Here is a 26,423-nt window from a genome sequence, read left to right on the forward strand (position 1 = left end):
TCCTTCCAGAGAGATAATTTTCAAGATGTATTCACAGGGCTTGCTAAAACAGGGTGCTGAATCAACCTGCTTTGTAAAAAAACCCTGACTACTCTGAACAGCATATGCTATAATTGTACTTTCTGATTCTGAGATGGTAGGCAGTTTGTGAAAGCAAAATGATTTACTGATACTCATTAACTGAGCTTTCAGATAGCTTGGGAAGCAGATAAGCATATCGTCCTCAATCTATAAAAGAGGGTAATGAAATATGGAAGAAAGCTGGAAGTAGAACTAATATCTGCTTCCCAGGGCTGTGTTTTTACTGCAATTCATTTTTTTCCACTGGCTTTGTAGGTACGCTCTATGTTGACTGTGGGGTCCCTTGCCAACATTTTCCTGTGGTTGAGCCTTTAGTCTGCAGGCACATTGGCAATATAGGTATTGTTCGGTTATTCAGCAGTCAATGGAAAGTTTTAATCTGGGGTTGACTGAAACTCTGATCTCTTGCCATGACCTCTTACGAGTACTTCCCAAACATACTTACGACTACTGGATTACAAAGCCTGTAACATTGAATCTGATCGACTATATTTCCCCTTCTTTGCCCTTGAGAATGTCAGACCAGCTCCCAGAGCTGATCGATCTCTTGGGAAAGAACAGCTTTCTAGATTAATAACAGTTTTGAGTTACCAGAGCTGTAATTCATGACACTGAGCATTTGAATTCTTAGTGAAAACAGGAGGCTTCAAGGGTGTTTTTCATCTTGGGGATTCAGCTTATTAGCAGGTGCTCTACTGATGTGTCCTTTATGTTTGAAATGTATTAATTAAGGTTATGATAAGAGAGAACCTGTGAGTGAAATACCACATGTGCCCCCCTCCCATCATCTGTTTGAGTCTGACCAGAAAACTGAACTGTCAGTGCCTGAAAGAAGCAGTGGCAGCCTTCTGTCAGGTTTGGATAGACTTCCTTGCAAAATCACTCACCATCAGTACTCAGGTCTCTGTAGGGGTAGAAGCTGAGATTTGCAAACAACCCTTCCTCAAGCCTCCTTGGATAAGTTGTCATCTCTCTTAAATCTGAACCTTTGACTAATATCCTCCATGCTAATATCCTCAACTTTCACCCACACCTGTGAAAATTTTTCAAATTTTCATTGTGGTTCTACCCCCCCTTCCTCCCTGGTCCATTTTTCTAAGTATTAGACCCTTTTCTAGGTAAGGGATGTTGTTGCCAGTAAAGTGGAACATACTGGTTGGTTCTGAACAATAAAAAATGTTAAGCATTGCAGCCTTTTCTATTAAAAAAAAAAATAAAGAAAAAGCAGCAGGGTTGTAGTACTCAGATCATACTCATACATCAAAAGCAGAGGGTCTCCTACTACGTGCATTTTATTTTGGTGGTGTTGCTCAGAGAAAGCACTGCACTTAGGAAAGAAAAGGATTACAAGGCAGGTTATATGTACAAATTTCGCCCCAGGAGACTAGAGGAAGTTTCTCAACCAGGAATTGGCCACAGGGCCAGTTCTGTAGGGTGGCCCCTGCCTGAAATATAATAGAAAGTGCAGGTCAAGACAGAAAGAAAAGGGACCGCTTTCTACCTTCCTCGCCTGTGGCAGAGAGTGAACTGCAGTGGTTAAGTGGTCTTCAGGTCTGTGCTGCCTTAAATCTGTATCTACCAGAGTCCACTGGTTTCTTTAACTTCTCTCCCTGTCTGATATGCCTGGCCTCCCAGCTGGCAAGCAACGTTGAAAGAAACAAGCATCAGGGACATACAGGTAATTGTACTGGCTGTGCTCCGCTGCTATGCTGGGAAGATGTTTCCTTGGACTCCATAAGTGACCCCGAAGCTTTCTTCTTACTGGAATCACTGGCTTATAGAACAGGCTCTCTGCATTGCTGCATTGCTTTGATAGTGTGTAATAGACAGTCTTGCAAGCTACCTTTTTTCAGGGCACATGCAGGACTGGTATAAAAGTAACGGCAGCCTCTGGATGGCCCACCCAGATTCCTCTCTCTAGTTCACCCCTCTAAGACCCAGAAAGCAAATTGTATCCCAGTGTTTGCTCAAGTAGGCAGGAAATATAGATGCCACTGCTCCTTCATCTATGAAGGAGCTTTTAAATATTTCAGTTTCCTTCTTTCTTGCCTAGGAAGCAGGCAGTTTGTGTAGCTGGACCAAAGGTCTAAGAAAGCAGCAATTTAAGCTCATAGCATAAAGTACACCTAATTGAGTGGGTAGCTTGCTGTGTTCTGTCCTGGCTGCTGCTGTCTAAAAAGAATTATCACTGCTGTCATCAGCCTTTCCCTCTTATCACTGCTGGTTCACAGCATGTGAAACTGAGAGGCATAGTACTTGTTAATACTCAAGGATTGCACTGCAGTTTCCCTCATGAAATCAAATCAGGCTGGAGCTCACTTTCTTCCTGACCTCCTCCTCTTTACACAGCATCTTCCATTGCCACTTTACCTAATGCTCCCTAAGCTATGGTATAACCCCCTAATGTACCATGACAGTCAGATGTTAATGTTAGTTACGGTAATATCCTGCCATGGAATTCTGCAGGTCTTTGGCAAAACTCCCACTTACGGCAATAAGAGGACTAGTTACTTAAGGGCTGAAAAGGGACTGTGAGAATTAGTCTTTTCTTCTATATGTGGTTTAATTTCTTCTTCTGACTGGGATGCTTAACTTCAGGGCAGTACCTTTGACCTTCTTTTAAATTAGTTTTTGAATGTGTAAGAGCAAGATGATAGGTATTTGATGAGGTTAATATTAACTCTAGCACTGCAGTGGCTGAACTTTCAGCATATTACAGTTTTCAGACATTACCTTCATGAGACCATCTGTTTAAAGAAATCTGCTGTCTCCTCTCCATTTTCGCCATCATTTTCTCCTGATATCCACTCTTCTCTATCAGTTTGAAATCTGTGCTTGACACTCATATATACTTTGGGACCCAGAGCTACAGCAGAATACTTCCTTGGTTCACAGTGGCTATGGAAAATGTTATGCTGTCACATTCCAATACACAGATGGAAAAATGTGAGCCAGAGCTACTGTGTCTCTGACTGCAAAAAAGAGGATACAGGAGTAGGAGGAGATGACCATATGGGTTAAAAGAGTGGGGGCAGCATTCTTATATATGTGTGGAGGTACCTAAATCAGGGTATTCTCAGCAGAGATGTCTTGTGTTCTTACCTGTTCCAAAGCCCTGCACAGTCTTGAGCCTCTCTCAGCCTTTCCCTCTGGCTTTTAGTGTCTCCTAGCCTGAGGCCCTTCATCCTTAGACCCAGTCTCCAGCTACTGCCAGAGCATCTAGCTTCTCTCTGCGGTCCATGCCCCCCTGCCTTAACCACATAGTTCACAGCCTCTTCATCCTTCTGCCATAACTCCTTTCCTGCCATTCTAGAGTTACCTTTTTTCCAGGCCTCCCAGATCCCATCCTCCTTCTCTGCTCCATACCATTTAAGATGCTTGTTCTCCCTGCCTTGCAGTCCTTGAAAGCTTCCCCAGAGCCCTTCACTCTTTGCCCTGTTCTCCTCCTACTTTCGGTCTTCCTCGCTACAGATCAGTGTTTGCAGTCTCAGAAACAGGGCTGTTTCTTCTCCCCTAGAGTCTCAGGTTCTTCAGTGCAAAGGCCTCAATATTCTTTTTCCTCTTTCTCATTGTACTTGAAGGCAGGAAAGTAGGACAGGTCCAGGGTAAACCAGGCACATACTAGCCCTTTGTACGCTGTAAGAATGGATAGCTCCAGGCAAGGTCAGAGAAAGACTGAGCCAAGAAATATATAAGCATGGTATATTTTTTAGAAAATGTAGCCCTTTCTATTTCTCTTGGCAAACAAAGTGTCCAGTATGCAACACATCTTGTGAACCAACTGCAGGCCCAGAGGTGCTTTTGAACTGTTTGCTGTGATTCTTCATGTGCTCATTTCTTTGTGTTACTGGTCACATGGTAACATTTCTGATTCTTGGATGAACCATGTTTTCAAACAAAAAATGGGATTTGGACACATTACTTTTGGTTCAGAACTTTTCATGAATGCAGCCATATGAAAATGTATTACATCAGTATTTCCTGGATACTTGCTATTGAAAGAAAGCTTACTTATGTGAATGAAAGTTTGTGAAAAACAGTAATACTGAGGCATCACGATTTTATAGGAGTCAGGGCTGGTGGTTAATTTCTGAGAGTAGCAAGCTGTGATTCAGGGTAGTACAGAGCAGAAGCGCGAGCCTGGCACAAACTGAGTGTATGCCAGTGTTTAAGGGTCATGGTTGCCACAGAAGTGCCACTTAGAGCTTGAAGTAAGATTACAGTCAGGAGGAATGTGAGTCTCACCTGCTGTTTCACTGTATATTTTCATAAACAGCTTGAGCATTTGGCTCGCAGTCGTCTTTCTTCTCCTGTTCCAGTCCGTAATGCCCCACATCTGTGTCAGCTGCAGCAGTCAGCAGACCCCTGTGAGCTAATACACCTCAGTCACCCTGCAGAAAATTGATGCATTTTGTCATGGGTCAGTTTTCTGCCAGGCAATGAACTCTGTTCACTCAGAGTCCAAAAAGCACCTCAGTGCAAGGTAAGAAGTGGGAGCATACAGTCAGAGGGGGAAAGGGAACCTTTGAAAACACTCTGTTCATTCTGTCAGAATGAAATCATGTGCCCAAGGCAAGGCCAGATCCCTGCAGTCACAGATGTTAGTGAGAGTTGATGGGAAAAAGTAGCTTAGTGCTAGGCTTATGCTCCCTTTTTACTGGGGACAGCTACGGGCTACTGCAGGCTGTAGTGAAAAGAGCAGCAGCCATGGGGGTTCTCCAACGATGACATCAAGGTTATAATGCATTGTGTTTTTATCTGAGCTGCACATTTCCTTTCTGTGAAAAAGAAGTGATACATTATAAATTAAAATACCAAAAGCACTGAAACAGCCCAATCTTCATCTAACAGTAGGAGCAGGCTGCAAAGGATTATCACACTATATTGTCTCTTTGGAAGATCAGCTCACAATTATGTGCCTTTCTGGAGGGCAGCAAGCTTTTGCCAAACTCAAGTCACTGGGCACCAAGCTGAAGTACTAAAATAAAATACATGGTATGTGAGGCCAGACCAGCTGAATACAAGCTTAGCGTCTGAACCCAGATCCAAGATATTCCATGTGCTGGCTTTAAAATGATGGTGGTAAAATGATTTATAATATCACAGATAATTCGTCTTCTAAAAAATGGGTAATTGTCAGTGCCAAAATCTACAGTATTTTATTTAATCAGCAGTAAGTTAACTGAAGCTTCGCCTTGAACTCCTCCAAGGGTAGATTTGTCTCAGTTTATCAGACTTGTGGTTTTTCAGTCTGTACAAAGCCTGCCAGCTTGTTTGCACCAGAAGATCATCTAGGACTTAAACTATGACTGACTAGAAATCGGCATAAACATATTTAAAATCCTACACCAAGTAGTCTACTGCTAAAATGAAAGATAAACACATAGCTGTGGTGCATCCCTGGCTTGTTAATCTGCCACCCTGAGCTTCTATCATTCAGGCAATTTCACAGATTCAGATTAAATGGCAAGGTGCATCCTCCACCAAACCCAGATCTTTCACCTGCCGCTTTCTTACTATTTAAACTGCAAAAGAACAGGATTGAAAACAGGTTGCTTTCATCTATACCTTTGCAATTCACCAATTCCAATACAACCACACTAGACTAGATGGGAACAGAATCCAGGCCAAGAGAGATACATATTCTGCCACCTGCTGTGCATCACAACCTGTTGTTGCTGACTGAGGGGTGCTTTTCCTTGCTTTAATGAACATCAATCAAGTGAGGTTTAAAAAACCTTCCAAAATTCTACGCACAAAGCTGCATATAATAAGTATAATCAATATCTAAGCTGCATCCTTCTCTGCTCTTGTCCTACTACCATTGCTAACATGGTTGATCTTGATGAAAAATCAGGGTTGTTTTCTACTTACGTGGAAAATAACAGGGTAGTTCCGTACCTGGCATTTGAAAACATCCTAAGTGGAAGCTGCCATTTTTCTGAGAAGGCAAATTGCTTCTAGCGAGTTGTTTTCCCTATCTGAACTGTTCTTTGTTGCAGTCTTTCCTATATGAAGCTTTCTACAGTAAATTTTCTTTTACCATCAAACTGATGAATATCTTCCATCTTCATTTCTTTAGAGAACTGATATCCCTGTGCTGGATAGGAACATGGTGCTTGATTGCCTCAAAGTTCATGGAGAAAAAGTGTGAGAAACTGGGCATCAAATGATGCCTTAGTAATATCCAGGGAACAGTTGTGCATGCAACAGTGAGGGGACGCACAGCCAGCCAGCCTGCCTGGAGGCAGGAGCCATTTACGAACAGTAGGATGCTGGTAGCCCACATGGATGATAGGAAGGAGGAAATGAAGAACAGAAAAGAAGGGAAAAAAAGATGGTGAATAAGAATGATCGCTGGAGGCTGGAAAATGAAATGTCATATAAAATCAGTCTTCTATTTCTGAATTTTGAATTTTCTTGAAGTTTCTTTACACAATTGTTATTTGTGAAAGCAGCCTACGATGTACATAGACTGGAGTGATTTTCTGAGACAAAAGATATATTGAAGAGTACCTGAGAGATCAGTGTAAATTAATGCATTTACTCCTCAGGGGAAAAAAACATTCAGTCAGCATGAGCATCACAAACTGAAAGTGGTTATTGCCACCTACTCTCCACTTTAACACCATGTCTTACCAAAAAAAAGAGTTCTTATTTCAAAGATAACAGTCATTCAACTTCTCTTGTATTCTGACAGTACAGTGAGGAAGACAGCCTACATGTCTAGAAAACCACACAAGGGCTACTTCTGCTGTATCCCGTGAAACAATTTCTGACTCCAAACCTGGAATTTGGCTGTACCAGGATCAAGTCCTTTGATTTAATGGAAACTATAAGTTCTGATAAAACCAAGATGTAGTCAGTTTGCCCCATTTGTTTACGAAGTGGGAGAAGAATAACTGTTAATAAGCCTTGTTTACTGCTATTTCAAAAATTATTTGCTTCAGCTGACGTCTGTGCATTTCAAGTGTTTCACTGCTTATCACCTGGATGGGAGGGCAGAACAGAAGTGAGGAAAAATGCTAGAATGCAAGCCAAAGATGCACAACTGTGGTAGCAGCTGAGCAGTAGGGCACATGAAATCCATTTGTGGGGGGTGCTCTGGTGTCTAATGTAACTGAGCTCATGCGTAGCCTTTTATGTTGGATCACTAGATTGTATTTCACTCATCTGGAGGGCCGCCCATTTTTGCAAAAGCTGTAGGAATATAAAACTTTTGAGATCTCTAGCATTCTACCTGAGCTGACTAAAATTATTCAATCGGTTATACAACTATTGGAAGGAATTGTGGCAGCACAGGCAAAAATACACACAAATAAAATTTATTCATAATTTTCTTCTTTGCTTCTACGGATTAGAGAGTCTTGATTTTTTTTTTTTTAAACTAATTCAACTGCTTTTGTCTTTAACAGTCCAATCATGTCAATCCTGGATCCAGGGATCCAGGTACGAGATGTGTAGGCAATCAGCACAATCCTTATTGTGCAAAGATGAAAAACTGAGCAAGTGACAAGGCTCGGGAGTTTTAGGCAGAGTGTTTATAATGTTAATGACTCACTGTACTGATTCACCCATGCTTTAGTCAAAGCTGCCTGTTCAGATAGACTAAGATTATTCCCACTAGAAAAGCTTACAAAAGTCCTCTGGTAAAAGTAAACGCTAAATAAAGCTGCATATTTTAAAGTAAAAGAACATGCAGATAACAACAGCTTTAGTTTTAAGCAATGGCAAAACCTTTGTTTATCCACCATAAAATTGTTTTTTCCAGTTTTTATTGGCAAAACAGTGTTCTTCAGCACTGCCTGAAAAGCCCTGAGGTATTCAGAAATATAGGTGACCCCTCAAGCCTCTGGTACCTGAATTTAATCAGGGCAGTAGACTTTTAATAGCTGCAAATAGGAACTGAAAGTGATAGGAGTTTCAAGTCATGGGCTGCTGGGTGCTTTTCCAAATTTTGCTTGTGATGCTTTCGGTAAAATGGCCATTCTTGTAATTAATGGATTTTCTATCAAGCAACTGCCTGCTAACTCAAAAAACCCCACTGAACCAAAACGAAACCTACCAACACAATAGATTTGCTTCCCACCTGGAAGCATTTAAAGGACGTAAGTGGATCAGCATTCACTTCCCTGTTTATAAAAACCAGGTTGCTCTAAATGACTTGCTAAACTGTTGAACTATTTCACATAATGCACTGGATTTCGTCCCTCCTCCGCCCCCACCACCTCGCACTTCCAGAGGGGCTGTTTGTGCTGGGAGGGAGGGCTGCAGGCTTGGTTTGTTTCCACAAGGAGGGGGAGCCCGGCTGCCACCTTCCTGAGTGGTGTGTGGTGCTCTGGGCTGCAGGGGGCTGCCTGGGGGAGCAGTCAGTCATCTGCAGGCGGGAGACTCTCCCGGCATGGGGCTGGCTGTTTATTTTCAAAGCCTTTGTACCTCAGGTTACTTGTAAGGCTGATGCTTGGGGAGTTCTGCTAAAACTGGACTATATATATTCCCTGGTTTGCCTGTAATTTGCAGCTTATGAAAACCAGATGGATGACTCCGTGCTCTGCAAGTTAGTATAGGGATGGGAGCTTCTGACATAAGAGCAGCTCGTACAGAAAACACTGAGTTAAGAAGATTCAGGCTCAAGCTAGATTGCTTCTTCCCTCCCCCACTTCTGTCTATTTTTACTGCATCATTGGTATGTGTCCAAGGAAAGTCGGCCATATAATTCGGAAATACAAGGGATAAACTTTTGACTGTCGGATCTCTTCAGGCTGAGAGACTCCAGAGTAAATGAACTGGGAGAGAGGGAATTAGAAAGAGAGATTTCTTTAGGTGAACTTTTTTGGTTGTCTGCTCTGCCAACAGCAGTGTAAAATAACGAAGAAACTGCAGCAGTCCTTTCCCACTGTCTTTCTAAATAATGTAAGTTACCCTTTCACACTCGTTTCTAACTCTCCGTGTGTTTTTTCTGCTTTCGAGTAGTTTGTGAGGGCAGTGGTTTTACAGCGAGTGAGCTATTGCCAGGAGCTCTGCTGTGTGAGCGAGTGAACCGCTTTGTCTTTCTTTCTCTTCTTTAAGTCAGGGCGGTAGCGGGGAATCGGAGCAGTTTGACACCACCTTTCTTTGACAGTTGTGCTAGCTCGACTTTAGATGGCTGTAGAAACCCTTAAACCTTCTCAGCGTTTGTGCAGAAATTCGTTCGTAGTTGGCAAAAGACAATAGCAAGTGTTTTGATTGAACTACGTGTGTCAGGCTTGCTGTAAGAGCAGGCGTTTCAAAGGAGATTGTGTGATGCTGTGTAAACAGGACAAGATGTGACAAGAGAAAACAAATATTTCTTCTCTTTAATATTTAAAAGAAATAATTGAAACAGAACCAAGGAGTTTGCCTAGGAAAGAAACAGTTATGTTTATTGAAAGCAAAATAACGACTTTGTAAATTTGAGATCACAACGTCAAGGTCTGTTAGGAGAAAGTTTACTTTTCACAGGTGTTCAGTTTTTTTGAAGTTGGCAGTTGGCATTAATGTTGCTGTATTCTGTTGTGCTCTTGTGAAGCATAACTTGAGCCATTACCTGGTGTGTGGCTCTCCGTAGGTTATGTTGGTTAATTTCCCCCCCTTTTAGCTTATTTCACTATTTTCAAGATGCAGCCTAGGCAGACTGTCAGGCAGATCGATAGGTAGAAGTAAAAACAAGGGATTATAATGATAATGTACATGATAATATACCAAGAATAAGACAAAAATCACCCTGAACTCAAACATTCATTAGGCCAAAACAATTACATAAATGCTCATTCATATGGGGACAAATAAGAAAATTGTGGTGAAAGTACAATGACTAAATAAATATCTCTTAGATAAGGATGTAACATAAGAAAAGTTGCTTTCTGTTCCAGCCTTGGATTTTAGTCTTTGAGAGCAATGGATTTATTACCTGGATAATGATTCTGTGGTCAACTATTGTGATTTAATCATCATGTTTTTTTCTTAAAATTCCTCATTGCTGCTTGTGTGAGAACTGAAATTAAATTCACTAGCAATACTAATGAGAGCTTCTAGACAATGTGAATATTTGGAATAAGCTTGCAAATATAAACTGTAGGGCTTGAAAAGGATATTAAAAGGTTTGGTTTATTAAAATCTGTATAAACTTGTTTATTTTAAAGCCAGTCCCATAATTTTCTGTCAGATAGACTCATGATATCTAAAGCCTGGGGTGGTTATAGACAGAAGGTACGAGGAAGCTACTGTACCTGGTCTTGGGACAGCATTATCCTGCTAGAAAACAAAGCCAGCAGAAAGAGGAGGTTAGTCCTGTTTCCAGAGAGTTTTTTTTGGGGGGAATCATTCTGTTGGCTGCTGGCAATAGAAGGCGTCTGTGCTTTTGCCCTCATCCAAAACTGCTTACCATAAACCAAAGGTTTCCTCAGACTTCTCAGCAAAGCATTTAACAAACTTGAGTTGTGAAAAACCCCACTGGTCTGATCTGGACCTGCAGTGCCCACAGCTTGGCTATAAAGAACAGCTTGGGGTTTTCTTCATTGAGGGCTCATTTCAGTCTTTGAGATTCATCCTTTTTCATGAGAAATGGCTTTGATACACTTTTAATACACCATGGCTTTCCTTAGGGAGAAGGCTAAACAGAACTTATTTGTTGCTTCAAGGAGCACCACTTAACACATGAGGGCTAGAGGAAACATGTAGTAGGTTTTATGGTAGAACCAATTCTGGATTTGATTATAGGGTTTCTGGGAAGAGGGAAAAATTAAAATCATGGAAACATTTATTTCAGCCAACTGGGAAAAATCTTTTGGTTTCTTTGTGTATTTCGTAAAGGGAGACAGCAAATGTATAATCCCATATACAGAATAAAAATTAGAAGTGTATCTATCTTTAATGCCTTTTAACGTCTTAGAGTCTCAAATGTTCTTCTTTTTCATAGAAGTTATTTTCCATGTGCTAACTAGAATATATGAGTTCAGTGAAATCTTGGTTTTGAGTCTAGGTTTGAGACAAGCAGTGTCCGTGGCCTGCAGCACACGTGAGTTCTGTCTAAATTCTGCTGTGTCCAGCAGCGTGCAGTCTTTAGAAAATTAGATCTTACCTGGACAAAGATGACACTACTGCTGGGGGACTTCCCCAGCCCATGATAGTATTTGTTCTCTGGCAACCCCAGTTTTAGCTTGAAGGACAGGCTGTTTACTGGAAAATCCCAGATAATTGATGCTTGAAGCCATCGTGAAAACACGCCAGGCCTGTTTTTGCCTGATAATGGAATTTCATTAATTCATAACAAAACTAGGATTTGGACAGCTTACATAAACGCAGCGATGCTCCCGATTCCTTTGAGGAAAACTAAGTAATTAAATGAATTGAAAAGGTTTTGGGTGTCCTAATGCAGAGAACAAAGTGTTGTGTATTACTATAGTGAAGCTGAAATTTAATTATCTGCATAAAGTATTAAACATACACAGTTTTGCAGAAACGTGTAATACTGTGTCTAGACACATGAACTATTTATATAAAAGCAAAGGCACAGTGTACGGTAGGTTAGGATAAATCCGTGAGCCAAATGTAAAACGATTGGATTTGATCAGTTGGCAAGCATATTGTCTCATCAAAATGAAATGTGCCTGAGGATACAAGCATAGCTAGTCTGAAGTATTTGTTTAAACACAGCAGCAAACGTATATATTACTCCAAATAATAAATTCTGTTTCTAAAGAATGATCCTTAATACAATTGCTCTTCAGATTGAAATAGTTAAGGACAGTGCAATATTCTGTATTATAAAGAGCCATTAATTCCAAAGAATCTACAAATGCACTGAAAACTCCAACACAGTGGGCTTCCACCTTTTTTAAATTCTTTTTGAGCCCTAAAAATGTTCTCCTGGAATTTTGCCCATCCATATTTTGCAGGGTAACATATATGAACTTCCTTTTTTTAGTCAGCTTTCAGGGGCTACATTGAAGAAGTCCAGTGACTGTCAGATTGAAGTCCACTATTGCAGATCCTACACTTGGCTGACACATTCAACCAAAATTAGATATGCTATTTCCAGAGACTGCAGGTTGTGGTTATGTTATTGCTGATGTTTGTGGGTTAAAAAAACAAGGGGGCTGGGGGGAAGCTAACCACGTGAAACGCATGACATGACTTGTTAAAAAGAAAGCCTCTGAGACAAAATCAGTAGTTATTGAAAAGAATAAATGTTCAAAAAGAAATAATGGTTGTTTGGAGGTTTCTAATATACTGAAGGGAAAAGAACAGGGCTTAGCATTCACATAAATAGACTTCACCTCTCTATACCTCCATTTTCGATAGGTTACTTTTTAAGACACATTTGCTGCTTCTGTTAGAACTGGGCCTGCTCTTGTATTTGTTATGTGACATGAACAGGTTGGAGGCAGCCTGTTGGTATGCTATAAGGTTTATGTTAACATGTGCCTGTAATGGAAAGAGCTGCTTGGTTGCAAACACTTAGCAAATGCAATTTGGAAGAATGCCTGTTTTGTGAAAAATTGTGCAAGATTTCTTTCTCTTCCTCTTTATTTTTGATCAACTGGAATAAAGTCCACCTCCCACTGAACAAAACTCAAGTTTGGAGAGATGAAGATGGCATTTCATGTCAGACTTTCAGAATTGTCTCATTTCTATAAAGACCAGGTTTTATTTCTGTGGTTTAAATAACTAAATATTTATTGTATAAATTGTAACATTAAAGACATTTGTCTTTGTTTTCTACCATAGACTCTCTGGGCGTTTTCTGTCACAGAATCTGTAGACATGTCTTGGCATTGCATATCATTCCTTCTAATAATTGGGGTGGTTGGCTATATTTGGATAGGACATTGCTTATTTTAAAAGGTGAATTTAGCTGGAAGTCAGTAATTTAGTTTGATCACAGGAATAGCAGTTTGTAACTGGAATAGCAAAAAGTTAAATAAATGATGTAACATGTCACTCTAATGTTCTGTGCGGGGACAGCCAAGGATCTAGTCAGCTGAGAAGTCTGCTGGCAACCAGGCAGCCTTCCCACTTGCCAGCTGGACTTTAGGGCAATAACACAAATCCCATTCAAAAGGAGGAAATAGCAATTGGAATATAGTTCTTAAGGTGCTGAACAGATAGAGTAGCAGGTAGATGTTTGCTGGCTCCATCCATCTTGCTATTAGTTAGCTGCAGTAGGGTTAAAAGAGGCACAGCTAAATTAAGGAGACTAATCATAGACATGTGAAAAATGTTAGCAGCATGTATTCTGGCACTTCTTACGTTACATGGTGATCCTGTTAACACAAGCATCAAAATATATCTTGTATAGCTGGGCTGCTACAATAGTTCACAAAGAACTGCTGCCGGAATGGCTATGATGGTTTACTGTTAGATATTAAATCTAGGTGACAATAAGAATATGTCATGGCACTAGCAGAAGACAAATGACTTAAAAATGTACTGTAATCAATGTATACCTTAAATGTTCCCCTGGAAGAACTCTGGACAACTCTGCTTTTTATGGGTAGCGCTTCTGCTTATGTGTAGAATGATTCTCTCTCACTTTAACACCTTCTGAATATTGTCAGTTTTGGATGCATTTTAGGAGCAATTAATTAGGGGGATGGTGATCTTCAGTCCTTATGCCAGGGTGGATGCCCTCTGTGAGAGAGACACAAAGATTGGAGTAAAAGCCATTACTTTTGATCATGTTTTAAATGCATGAGATGAATGTTCAGCAATCTGCCTGCTCCAATCCAGCACGGATTTATTTGTCCTAGTGTCTATTAGTCTGCCTAAACATGTGTATGATCAGTTTATTTCTGGGTGATTTTCTGTTCTTTTGTCAAGTAAAGCTATTCTGTCCTACCATGAGCTTCTGTTCTTAGTTTTTTTTTTTTCTTTCAATTCTGGAAATGTAGAGTGATAAGCCCCTCTTTTTCTGGTTGGTTTTTTTTTGTTTTGGTTTTTTTTTTTAATGGGTGTTGAATGCTGGGTTTGAGGATGTCCCTTCACTGAACTTGTAATTTGGCAAACAGTCATATGTGGAGTGATGGCTTAAAGAAAAAGTGAAACTTTTAGTCTCTGCAAAGATTTATACTGTGCCTGCCTCTTTCTATGTCAAAGTTTAGTAGAACTTGGTTATTTGTGAGCTTGAAGGTGTGTGGTATCTACCACTGTGTTTTGTGAAGCACTCAGGAGTTGATTTAGGAAGGAAAGAGCAGTGGCCAGATTATTCTGAGTTACATAACTTTGACTAGTATGAAAATATGAATGTGCGAAGATGCTCCTGCAGCTTGTGCAGAACAAAAACCTCCAAAGCAGTGATGGAATCTTGAGCAAACGCACTTCACACAATTACTTACAACAACAACAAAGATTGTACTCAAAAGATTTTGCTGAACTTGGAAATGGTCTTGAAAAGATCCCAACAATTATGTTTCTGTGTTCCTCTGAATGCATTTATCTGTATAGTGGTCCTTGGAGAGATTTAGTAAGTGTACCGTATTTATTCCCAGCATATTTGCCCCATGATCTATATTATTAGAGAACCTGCATACTCTGAGAAACAGGACTTCCAAAAGAGCAGGTGCCACCAGGTTCAATGATGTTGGGTATCTTCAAGGCCACCCTGGTTGTTCTGAGAACAGCTGTATGTTGTAAATAAATCAGGCTGCCTAAGGATTCCTCAGGAGCTAAAATGACCCAAGGAATGAAAACTCAGGACTGTGGAACAAGGCTTTTACAACAAACATAAACTGTTCAAGAGGAAAACCCGCCATGGTCTGTCTGCACCTGCATCGTATTTTTTTCTTCCTTTTCCAGTGAAGAAACAGGATTCATGAAATACTCTTCTACAACTTTCTCTCCTGTAATCCCTATAGCAGTGGCAGTGTTAATGTAAACCTCCAGGGATTAACTCCCACAAGGTAAGCTTCTGCAGGTGGGGTTTTTTTGTTGTTATCTTGAAAGCAGATTTATTTGATATTTAGAGCTCAAGTAATTGCACTGTACTGGGGTTGGGAAACCTAGGGCCCAAAAATCAGGTAGAGCCACAGCCTAATTTCATACCCTCTGAGGTTTTTTTGTCTTGAGTGTTACTCTGAGACAATACTATGATATGGGTTAGTGTGTGGTCTTCACAGTATGCTTGAAAGGCTTGCTGGACCCTCCACACAGAACAGGCTTTTCTCTCTACTTATTACCTAATTCTTAGTCCGCTCTGTGTAGTCTTGGAAACAACTGATCTTTCTGCATCTCAGCTCAGAAAACATTTTATAATAAAGAGACAAAATTAAGTGTTGCACCAGGAAGATTTCATCCTATTTATCAAATATTCAGTGGTAATTGTTTTGCCTTGCATCTAAAATAGCTGGAAATAAATTTAGGTTGTGAAATACAAACATGTTCTGAGATACTTCATTACTAATTAAAGAGGAATAATTTTCCATTAATTCACAAATGTAGTCCTTTACTTAAAATCTCTCAGTGGAGTTAAGTGCAATCCTTTATTACACAGAAAACAGAAGACTGTATAACAGGGGACTGTTTTATAAGAACGCTACACGTTCTGTGTAGGCAGAGAACCCCCTCATCCCCTAGCTTCCTCATTCTAATTAGTTTTTTTACTACTACCAGAATAGACTGGTGCATGCAAAAATATTTCTGTATAATAAGGTGATGTTGCAAAAAAAATAACTGAATAGTTCCATTTCCTGTGCTTGCAAAGTCCAAAATTTTTGATTGTCGTATCAGAAGCCGAAACTTTGCAGAGTCTTGAATACAAGTAAGTAGGCTTCTTCCAGTATTTAACTTTTGGGGTGGATTTTTATCTGCGCTTCTGAAGGGTGGCCTTTACCCTCTGAACAACCATCATTGTTTCACCTCTGGGCTGTGCTCTTGCAGAAGGCCTGCTCTGAAGGTATGCACCCTCTGGAGGGACCTCTGTTGTGGAAGGTGGACGACTTTCAAACAAGGAGAAACAGGATAGTGATCAAGGCATGATTTGCCCAAGCTTGATGGCATTGCTTTTGGAATAATACAGAGTACCTCTGCAGAGAAACAAGACAAATATCACTCTTAAGGAAATATCACTAGAAGTCTCTTTTTATTTTTTTTCTTAAGGATAAAGCGAATTTGAAAAGGTAGGAGGAAGTGGAGAAATGCTAGGTTAGTATCGTATTCACTATGAAAAGGGGTGATGCTTGGGTGATGACTAGTCAGTCTCCATTGTTGTGTGTCTTGTTTGCATGACTTCTAAATGGGTGTATGTGCTAAAGGTACTGGGTGGCCCTTAGTGGCATTCTTCATGCACTGAGCTGTCTGATGGGCTCATTTCACCTGACATCCCTAAATGGCAGGGCTCTGCAATGTGATAAAAACAGCCCTGTGGAGCCATTATTGTCCATTAACTAAGCCAAAAGGGAGTGGCTACTTAGACAACTCCTGTGATGTCTACACAGTATTTTGAAGGTTTGTCTGGGTCTAATCAAAAGTAAATGTAGCCTAGCCTTATAATTTGGATGGTGGCTGTCAGTGAATGCTTACAGAAGGGCGTAAGAATAGATAAGACATATGGCACTCTCCAGAATGCACTTGCATCTTCAATGATTTGTGCATCCAGTCCTGCTTTGGTAGAGGTGGTGTCTTTGTATATTAAAATCTTTAATCAATTTATCCACCCTGGATTTGTTCTTCTCTCCTGGAATGCCTGTAAAATATTAACAACTGTATCATCCTGGGTTTCATAGCTCACAGGATTAAGGAGTATCCAGCACATTACTGGTAGCCTTAAAAGAGGTTTCTCATCTGTGGCCAATAAGGGAAGAGTTAAAAGCAATAGATATACATTGTGAATAAAAAGTAAATTGTGAATAAAATTTAACTCAGAGTACAGCATGCTCCACCTACCAAAATCCTAGTGATTGCTGTTTCAGCAGGCTTCCAAAAGTGTTTAACTTATTTGAAATGTATCCTCACAGCCCCTCACTGTGGTATGTGAGTGAGAGAAGTTCAGTACCTGAGATAGTGCAGAGTCTGTATGGCCTATTTGTAACTGGTTTTCCACTAGGATTTCTCAATTACTTTTAATAGAGGTGCCTAGAGCTGGTTACTTTAAGTACACCTCTAATGGGTTTACTACATATAACCTGTATCAATAACTGCATAGTACATCTTGTCACAGTCATTGCAAGGACTACTTCAAGTGTCAGGCAGTTCTTAGGTCTGGTCATAGAGTTTGCAAAGGGAAGAGGATGCTAAGACCTGCACCTGTCCTCTGACTGCAAAGATTCAGGCTATATAAGCTACTACCCTTATCCAAATTAATGGATTGCTGTGAAAACTTATTTCATAGTGTACAAAGGTACTTAGTGTCACAGGTGCAGTTAAATGGCAATAATTGAATTGTGCAAGGTGTTAAGACAGAGGCTACGTATGCTGGCAGAGGATCTGTGTTCGGTGCAGCTGGTGCCTATCACAGTGGGATTCTGGTACTTGGAAGAGATTTCCAGGTGCTACCACAATCCAAATTATAATGTGGCTGATTTAAGGCAATCTTGTTCTTAGCTGTCCTGATGCAGTGTTTTTTCCAAATATTTTTTCATTTCAAAATGAGGCTGCATTCACATGGTTATTGTTTTCTAGACTGTCCCCTAAATTGCTTTTCATGTACTTAAAAAAGTAATGGTTTTCCTATAAAGTAAAATACATGTATTTTCGTATAGAAGTGAATGTGCTGTGTATCCCATGTCAGCTTGGAAGAGTCTTAAAATTGTGTCATGTGTGGTTCTACTTTCCTCCTCATTAGCTGTTGCTTCATAAGTTGTGATGTCAGTTAAAAAGACTGATATCCATGCAGGAAGGTCTTCTGAGAATGTAATTTTTGCAGAAGTCTGACCTACATCAGTGCCAGGCATTTGCTTACAAGCAGCCTGGCAATGCCCCTGGAGAAGCCTTGGGCATCTAGCCTGAACCTGCCCTGTGTGATGAGAACCTGGAAAAGATGTCCAAGAGAAACCTTAGGAGAGTTATTTTTGGAGTTGAAGGATAAAGGTGGACACCTTTTACTACTGCCCTTCCTTGCAGCTTGTGTCAGGTATAAAACCTTGTACCTCAGGGGAAAGGTCTGAGGAAAACCTGGGCTAGTAGTTTTAGATGTTGTTTTCTAACAGTAGCTGCTTGGTAGGTCCTGAGAAAGGGCTGCTGGAACTGGCTGAGATCCAGCCTGTTTAGGAGCATGGCAGCTGGCTTTGCAGTCAGATAACCGCACCTTCCTGTGGCTCTACTGAAATTCCGCTGCAGAAACACATACTGGGAATTGATGCATTTCTGCAGATAAGGCAGATACAGGGAGCATTTAGTCTGTGTTGTTAGAAAGGTTTCAGGTTTTTCCCATAACAACTGTTCTTTAAATAGGAGCACTGGCATGCAATCAGCAAATAAGTGTCCTTGCTGAGGACTGGAAAGACATGTTTGCTGGGTGAAGTTCAGCCATTGGGTGTTTACAAATTTTAAAGTGCTGGAGCTGACTACTAAGTCAAAAGGGGTGACCCTGTGAGTGCAGAGCAGGAGGACACAGCGTTACAGCTGGCATGCTCAGGCTCTGTATGCTTGGAGCTCCCCACAGGAGCTGTAGATGGCTTTTTGTTACTGTTGTTTGGGCATTTCAGCTCCTGTGCCTACAACCATTGTTCAAATCCACAGAACTCCTTCTGCCAAGGTTGTTCTGACATTGTTTCTCACTGCTGCTGGTGCTGCCAGACTACCTGCTGTATACAGGTACGTGTTTACCTGCTTGCTGTGAAAGTTCAGTGTTGTGTTTCTGCCAGCACAGAGAGCCTGCATGGGTAAACCTCTGCCTGCCACTTAACACCTGAGCAAGGTCTTCTCTGAACCCAAGGATGATACAATGTTTAGACATATCTCTGTGTTTTTGAAAGACATTTCAGTTCAGAAGAAAACTTAGCAGACATAGAATGTAACATCACTGTTGGGCTCTGGACAAGAAAATGAGGTGGGTACTGTACAAAAGCTAAGGTGGATATGGAGTTGGATTTCACCTTTTAAACAATGTAAATGCTGCAGAGGATGTGAGTCTGCCTGCTCACAGGCTGGAGGGGGTCTCTTCCTTCCCCCTCCTTCTTAGTCCCTCTTCCAGATGTGTTTCTGGCAGAAACCCTACCTGTTCATGCAGCTAGCTGCATGCTCTGCACTAAGAAGTGAGTTCCTTCACTTTCTGCCTCCATTGTTTGCTTTTTTAACGCTTAGATTCCATCTGCTGTTTCTTGCTGTGAAATGCCTTTTTTTTTTTTTCCCCTCCCAGTTTATTTTTCATATGCTGTATCTGCTGGGAAGTGGGATTTTGAAGGTGGCAAGAAAAAAATTCTAAAGGGCTGGCAGTCTCTGAGTTAATTTTGTGAGAAAGTTACATGGCATGTGGTGATTGCTAGGTGCTGCCTCCTCCCTTGCTGATTTCAATTTAGTGCTAGTTCAACAAAATCCTACTGAAGTAAATTGAAACAGAAGCAGAATAACTTCGCAGTGGTCAACAGAGAATACATTACTAAGCTCCAGTACCTGATGTGTATCACTTCTCCTAAAGGAAGAGTTGCAAAACTCTAGGATCAAGTGGAGATGTAGCATGGGGCAGATTGAGGAGTGCCTCAGGAGGGGGTGGAGGGGATGGTCTCTCAGCAGTTCAACCTTCACCACACAGCTCAGTACAAAAACACTGAGCAACTTTTCTTGCCATCGCTCAGGAACTCTGAAGAAAATGCCTAGAGCGTTTTCTGATGTTCCTTATATCTAACAGTATGTAGAAAAGGCCAGGGATCTCCTTCCAAATAGATTCCTGCTCAGCCTCCTGCCTTTTGTCTGTACGGCCTGTTATCCTGTGCCTGGAGGGGTTAACAGTGATTAGTATGGAGTCTCCATGGAGCACTTTTATTTCAGGTAGCATTTCAGAGCAGATGTTTACGTAAGCAGCAGTAATCTGATGTGCAGTTTTAATTATTTGTCAGTTCAGCTTGGTTTTAATTGAGCCTGTGTGACTATAAAGGCTGAACAGAGCCTTGTCAGTGTTAACAAAATAGGTAGGCCTAGAGAGTCAAAGACATACAATTGTAAGGGTGACGTTAACAGTTAAGTAATCAGGGTAGGGTTTCTTTTTTTAGTAGAGACGCTCCTGACTCCCTGCTTTGTATGGCAAGTGTACAATTTAAAATCCTTTTACTTAGGCCTGCACAACATCTAGTCCCTGAAATGATTACTTGGACCTACCTCACTGCAGATTTTTTTTAATAGCTCACCTGAGAATATGAGACTTTATTAAACATGGAAAGGGTCCTAAATGACAGCTCTGAGGCTGTCATTTAACCTGATGTGTGACAGTTTGATCCTATCGTTTCCCTTGGCATGCTCTTTTCCCCTCATTTTCTACCCCTTCTCTCTGAAATATCTTTTGTGAGGACGTTGGCCATTTGGTTGGGGATTCCTGGGCTTCCACTGCAAGCACTCAAATTATCCTTGCATATGCAATAAATACAACGTGCTCTAAGTGTGGTGGAATTTATTGTGCAAGGCCCTGACCCACAATGAGGTCCTGAAAACCTCAGGCAGACCGCCTTAAAGTAGGTATCAAATCTCAGTTGAGTGATGACTGTGTGATCACGAGAGCTCTAACCTGCCAGTCTTGTCCCTTGGTGTGTGCAGGGCAGCCACCAGCAGGTCCCCTCTCCGTGTCCCAGGACGGTCTGTGGGGAAGGAAGCAGGACTACTGCACCACCAAAAGGTGGTAAAGAAGGGGTACTGCAGAGGGAGGCAGACATGAGGATGGGGAGAGAGAAGAAAAGGTGGTATTAGATGCCAGCCATAACCCTCCCCTCCTCTACAATTTGGAGTATAAAGCATTAGTACGTTGATGTCTTAAGAGGCCCACCCATGTATTTTGGGTGTACACCCTGTTACAGCTTTGATTACAGACTGAGGAAAGGAAGGAGGAAAAAGCAACAAAGCATTAAACATGTAAAACTATTAAGCAAGGCTTTAATTTATAGCAGTGGCTTCTATTCCTGTTATTCCTGTGCTTTTAGCAGTTGAAAGCTTTTAGAAGAAGCCTAATTCATGGCATCAGCATCTGACAGTGGTCCTGAAGGTGAGCCTGTTGCCGTGCAGAAGAAACACCGGAGCTTGTTTCTAGTGACCATAGTGCCTGGCTTTGCCACCTAAATGGCAAATACCCAAAAGGGGAAAGAATAATACAGAGGGGAGAAAAGCAGTTTGTGTTAGGTGCTGCCTGACTTGGAACATCAGTGCCAGAGACAGGCAGGGATTGCAGTCACATCAGCCAAGCTTGGGCTGGCTAAGCAGGGAGGCCAGGCTGTCCCAGCCTGGCTGCAGTTGTGCTACAAAAGCCGCAACGTTGGCAGGCTAAACTAGGGATAAGCAGAATCACAGGTTGGAAGGGACCTCTGGGATCATCTAAGGAAATAGAATAAGGTGGCAAAGGCATAGGAGGATGTGTGCTGGGGGGGATGGGAAGGTCTCCAGCAGCCCAGCATGACATTCCAGGCAAACCTTTCAAGTTCTTTGCCTCCCAGGCTATGACAAGCCATGTGTTGGGTCACAAGCTTCAGGGAAATGCATCTGCTCCACTGGATCACAAGATGGGGGAGTGCTTGTGGCTCCAGGCTGTGGCTGGTGGGGAGGAACCAGGACCTAGCAGAGCTCCTTTTGGGGCAGATGTGCCCTCTAGCTGCAAGTCCACCGTGGGAGGAAGCTGTGGCTCTTCCCAGCCCATGTGAGCTACAGCCTGGGCCTTTGAAGAATAGGCGGTCAGGGCTGGAAGTTGCACTTCCTCTGTGGAAGCCGCTGGGTCTGCATGGGTGCTCAGCTGCAGTGGGGAAAGGTAAAGGCACTTCCACCGCTGCTGTCTTGACAGGATGACTAAGGCCTCTTGATTTCCAGCGTGGGCGTGGTCCCACAATGACAGAGCTTGGTTGTTTCATTCCACTTGCCTTTCTGGCACCAGGGTCAAATTAAATTAAGGACTTGGAGCTGGCTGATGGCTGTAGCATCCCATCCTCTCCTGTATTTGTGTTCCTGTCGTGGTTTAGCGGCAGCTCAGCCCCACACAGTCGCTCGCTCACTCCCCCACCGGTAGATGGGGGAGAGAATCAGAAGGGTAACGCTCGTGGGTTGGGATAAGAACAGTTTAATAATGAAAATTAAAAGAAACAACAGTAGAAATGCAATGTAAAGGAGAACAACGAGAGGCGCAAAGCCCCGGGGGAGGGGGGAAGGGAGGGGAGAGGGGGAACGAACCGCCGGAACAAACCGCACGCGCCGCAGCCGCTCGCCGCCCGCCGACCCGACGCCGCGCCGCCCCCGCGCTGCCACTGCCCCCCCTCAATATACTGGTCATGGTGTCACATGGTATGGAATGAACCTGCCATTGGCCAGTCGGGGTCAGCCGCCCCCACCATGGCCCTGCCCCTCCCAGCCCCCCCTGCCACGCCACGCGGCAGAGCGCGGGAAGCTGGAAAGGTAGCTGACCCCCACAGTGAGGAGAATTAACCCCTTCTCAGCCAAAACCAGCACATTCTCCACCCCTTATTCCATACCACTTACACCATGCCCAGGTCCCATATGATGCAATACAACCGTACCAACCACCACCCCTCCCCTTCCCATCCTTTAACATAATACACAGACATCATTCCCTTAGTTCATGGATCTTCCCTGTAAAATGTCCATTAAAATGTCCATTGAGTTCACGCAGTCCATGACTCTGGGCTCCATCTGTTGTATCAGTCTTTCCGGGTGGGAGAGATGGTGTGTGGCGTTGGGTTGCTGCATACCGAGTCAGTCATCGTTCCATCACTGCTGCACGGCTTGTTTCATAGTTGATCTTCCATGGGTTGGGAGGCTCGTACTCTGATATCATTGATACAACACAGAGGTGACACACAATATTATATAGCAGTTCACATTGTGCCATTCAGTTCATTGACTGTTTTCACCCAAAATCAAATCCCCTTGAGGCACACATCGGATTTCTCCATCCTCCCGCATCACCCACCAAGTGCACCCAGGTCCTCGAGCAAAAACAATCCCACGAATGGGTTTGCCTTTGCCAGAGGCAGGAAGAACCCAGACTGTTTTGCCCAGCATACTTTTTGTGTGCACTACAGGGACTCTATCCCCTTCCACAGTATGTAGGATTTCTGACTGGGCAGGGCCAGCTCGGTTGGCAGATCCCCTCGTGTTGACTAACCACGTGGCTTTTGCTAAATGTGTATCCCAGTGCTTGAATGTCCCACCCCCCATTGCTCTCAGTGTGGTTTTTAACAGTCCATTGTACCTTTCAATTTTCCCAGAGGCTGGTGCGTGATAGGGGATGTGATACACCCACTCAATGCCGTGCTCTTTGGCCCAGGTGTCTATGAGGCTATTTCGGAAATGAGTCCCATTGTCTGACTCAATCCTCTCTGGGGTGCCATGTCGCCACAGGACTTGTTTCTCAAGACCCAGGATAGTGTTCCGGGCAGTGGCGTGGGGGACAGGATATGTTTCCAGCCAGCCAGTCGTTGTTTCTACCATTGTAAGCACATGGCGCTTGCCTTGGCGGGTCTGTGGGAGTGTGATATAGTCAATTTGCCAGGCCTCCCCATATTTATATTTCAGCCATCGTCCCCCATACCACAGAGGCTTTACCCGCTTCGCTTGCTTGATTGCAGCGCATGTGTCACATTCGTGGATAACCTGTGCAATAATATCCATGGTCAAGTCCACCCCTCGATCACGAGCCCACCTGTATGTTGCATCTCTCCCTTGATGGCCTGAGGTGTCATGGGCCCACCGAGCTAGAAATAGTTCACCCTTATGCTGCCAGTCCAGATCCACCTCAGCCACTTCAATCTTGGCAGCCCGATCTACCTGCTGGTTGTTTCGATGTTCTTCAGTGGCCCGACTCTTGGGGACGTGAGCATCCACATGCCGTACCTTTACAACCAGTTTCTCTACCCGGGCAGCAATATCTTGCCACAATGTGGCAGCCCAGATGGGTTTGCCTCTGCGCTGCCAGTTGCTTTGCTTCCATTGCTGCAGCCAGCCCCACAAGGCATTTGCCACCATCCAGGAGTCAGTATAGAGATAGAGCACTGGCCACTTTTCCCGTTCAGCGATGTCTAAGGCCAGCTGGATGGCCTTTACCTCTGCAAACTGGCTCGATTCACCTTCTCCTTCAGCAGTTTCTGCTACTTGTCGTGTAGGACTCCATACAGCAGCCTTCCATCTCCGGTGCTTTCCCACAAGGCGACAGGACCCATCAGTGAACAGGGCATATTGCTTCTCATCTTCTGGCAGTTTGTTATACAGTGGGGCTTCTTCAGCACGTGTCACCTCCTCCTCTGGTGATAATCCAAAATCTTTGCCTTCTGGCCAGTCCATAATCACTTCCAAGATTCCTGGGCGACTGGGGTTTCCTACTCGAGCCCGCTGGGTGATCAGTGCAACCCATTTACTCCACGTAGCATCAGTTGCATGGTGTGTAGAGGGGATGTTTCCTTTGAACATCCAGCCCAGCACTGGCAGTCGGGGTGCCAGGAGCAACTGTGCTTCAGTACCAACCACTTCTGAAGCAGCTCGAACCCCTTCATATGCTGCCAATATCTCTTTTTCAGTTGGAGTATAGCGGGCTTCAGACCCTCTGTATCCCCGACTCCAAAACCCTAGGGGTCGACCCCGGGTCTCCCCAGGTGCTCTCTGCCAGAGACTCCAGGTAGGGCCATTCTCCCCGGCTGCAGTGTAGAGCACATTTTTTACATCTTGTCCTGCCCGGACTGGCCCAAGAGCTACTGCATGGACTATTTCTCGTTTAATCTGTTCAAAGGCTTGTCGTTGCTCAGGGCCCCATTTGAAATCATTCTTTTTCCGGGTCACTTGATAGAGAGGGCTCACGATCAGACTGTAATTTGGAATATGCATTCTCCAAAAACCCACAACGCCCAAGAAAGCTTGTGTTTCCTTTTTGCTAGTTGGTGGAGACATGGCTGCTATTTTGTTGATCACATCCATTGGAATCTGACGACGACCGTCTTGCCATTTAATTCCTAAGAACTGGATTTCTCGTGCAGGTCCCTTCACCTTACTTTGTTTTATGGCAAAACCAGCTTTCAGAAGGATTTGGACTATTTTCTCACCTTTCTCAAAAACTTCTTCTGCTGTGCTGCCCCACACAATGATGTCATCAATGTATTGAAGGTGTTCTGGAGCTTCTCCCTGTTCCAGTACAGTCTGAATCAGTCCATGGCAAATGGTAGGACTGTGTTTCCACCCCTGGGGCAGTCGATTCCAGGTGTACTGGACGCCCCTCCATGTGAAAGCAAACTGTGGCCTGCACTCTGCTGCCAGAGGGATTGAGAAGAATGCATTAGCAATATCAATTGTGGCATACCACTTGGCCGCCTTTGACTCCAGTTCGTATTGAAGTTCTAGCATGTCTGGCACAGCAGCACTCAACGGTGGAGTGACTTCATTCAGGCCACGATAGTCTACTGTTAGTCTCCACTCTCCATTAGACTTCCGGACTGGCCATATGGGACTGTTAAAGGGTGAGTGGGTCTTACTGATGACTCCTTGGCTCCTCAGTTGGTGAATGAGTTTATGGATGGGGATCAGAGAGTCTCTGTTGGTGCGATATTGCCGCCGGTGCACTGTTGTGGTGGCGATTGGCACCTGTTGTTCTTTGACCTTCAGCAACCCCACCACAGAAGGGTCCTTTGAGAGACCGGGCAAGGTAGACAGCTGTTCAGTTTCCTCCGTCTCCAAGGCAGCTACACCAAAAGCCCACTTGTAACCTTTTGGGTCCTTGAAATACCCTCTCCTGAGGTAGTCTATACCAAGGATGCACGGAGCCTCTGGGCCAGTCACAATGGGGTGCTTCTGCCACTCATTGCCAGTTAGGCTCACTTCGGCCTCCAATACAGTTAGCTCTTGAGATCCCCCTGTCACTCCAGCAATGCTGATGGGTTCTGCCCCTATATAGTTTGATGGCATTAAGGTGCACTGTGCGCCGGTGTCCACTAAAGCTTTATACTCCTGTGGGTCGGACGTGCCAGGCCATCGGATCCACACAGTCCAGTAAGCCCGGTTATCCCTTTCCTCCACCCGGCTGGAGGCAGGGCCCCTCTAGTCCTGATCATGGCAGTCACAACTCACTTCCTGTAAATGTGAATCAGGAGTCCCTCTATTACACTTAGAAATAAAATCTGCGCTTCTACTCCTCTGTCTGGGGACTTGCTCGCTGGAAACTGGAGCAGCAGCTTTCCTGGAAGAGCCTCCCTCAGTGACTG

At 43.3% G+C, this 26,423-nt stretch overlaps 1 protein-coding gene across 14 annotated transcripts in view; it reads left to right on the forward strand.

The window, feature by feature from the left end:
- TRIM2 (tripartite motif containing 2) overlaps positions 1-26,423 on the forward strand; it is a 132,322-nt gene that overhangs the window by 54,472 nt on the left and 51,427 nt on the right. For 2 of the 14 annotated variants that reach the window (XM_075090950.1, XM_075090957.1), the window contains exon 2: positions 14,896-14,999. The exons of 7 other annotated variants lie outside the window; for them this stretch is intronic. The gene's annotated coding sequence lies outside the window, so the exon portion shown is untranslated. Of the gene's footprint in view, positions 1-8,544; positions 8,995-14,895; positions 15,000-18,662; positions 19,085-26,423 lie in introns of those variants that run through there. 5 more of the 14 variants (XM_075090954.1, XM_075090956.1, XM_075090962.1 and 2 more) reach the window with 3 other exon arrangements.

This window comes from Phalacrocorax aristotelis, chromosome 4 (genome assembly GCF_949628215.1).
Source record: "Phalacrocorax aristotelis chromosome 4, bGulAri2.1, whole genome shotgun sequence".
Classification (NCBI taxonomy): domain Eukaryota; kingdom Metazoa; phylum Chordata; class Aves; order Suliformes; family Phalacrocoracidae; genus Phalacrocorax; species Phalacrocorax aristotelis.